The sequence below is a fragment of the Trachymyrmex septentrionalis genome, unplaced genomic scaffold, assembly GCF_001594115.1.
Source record: "Trachymyrmex septentrionalis isolate Tsep2-gDNA-1 unplaced genomic scaffold, Tsep1.0 scaffold56, whole genome shotgun sequence".
Classification (NCBI taxonomy): domain Eukaryota; kingdom Metazoa; phylum Arthropoda; class Insecta; order Hymenoptera; family Formicidae; genus Trachymyrmex; species Trachymyrmex septentrionalis.
In genome coordinates this window covers 1,022,369-1,023,309 of record NW_017305735.1, presented here as the reverse complement: position 1 = coordinate 1,023,309, position 941 = coordinate 1,022,369, and the positions used below count along the sequence as shown (strand labels likewise).

The following is a 941-nucleotide window of genomic DNA, read 5'->3' as shown; positions in this document are numbered from 1 at the left end:
GAAATAATCTATATATATATATATATATATATATATATATATATATATATATATATATAAATCAGAAGAAAGAGGCAACACCACGTGCTTTGTGATTATTTTGCACATCTATATTATAACAAATTTCGTATGAGATATTATTCTCTACAGAAAAAAAAAAACAAAAAGCTACATCGAAATTGCTCCCACAAAAGATAAATCGAACATAAATGTTCAAAAACTATCATACAAAGAGAAAACATTTGCCGATGTAAGCTACTTTAGTCATTGTGAAAAAAGAAATTAACGAAGCAAAAATAATGAAGCAAGATAATGATACAAAATAATTCGAAAGACAATATAAAAAATTCTTTTAGAAAAATCGCCGATTATATATAATTACTTTATAACAATCATTCGAATACACTTTATTTTATTAGACGTAATAAATATTAAAATTATTTTCATGTCTTATTTTAGCTGTATTGTACAACCGGTGACTTTTCATATACCAATAACAAAGAACTACATTGTGAACTACAACAATACATCGACGTGGCGTAAGAGGAAGGCGACTATTTCGATTTCGGGAGTTCCGGGTATAATGCCTGTCCACCGTTGCTGTTGCACGCTGCGCTCTCCGCATGACGCACGTCGAAGATGCGAGCGTGCCGGGTGACTGTACTCTGGGTTCATCGTTCTCGGTTATGTAATGTTCAGCCGCGTATGTATGGTGCAAGCGCCTCGACGTTCTGCTCGTGGCGCTAGAGTTGCCGGACGGGAGAAGCGTGTTCGGGCGATATATATCCAGACTGGGGACCGGCCACCGAATCCTCGTTTCCGTGCACGCACACGCGCACGTGCGAATAATCACGACACTCCGCCCGACACCCTTTTTCCCCGCTTTACGAAACTGTTTTCCGTCGTACTGAATTTTTTTCTCGCCGCTAACAAGCCCTGCC

At 38.2% G+C, this 941-nt stretch overlaps 1 protein-coding gene across 5 annotated transcripts in view; it reads left to right on the top strand.

Moving 5' to 3' along the window:
* Positions 1-941, top strand: part of LOC108752142 (probable nuclear hormone receptor HR3) — a 107,214-nt gene that overhangs the window by 80,486 nt on the left and 25,787 nt on the right. The gene's annotated exons all lie outside the window — the stretch shown is intronic.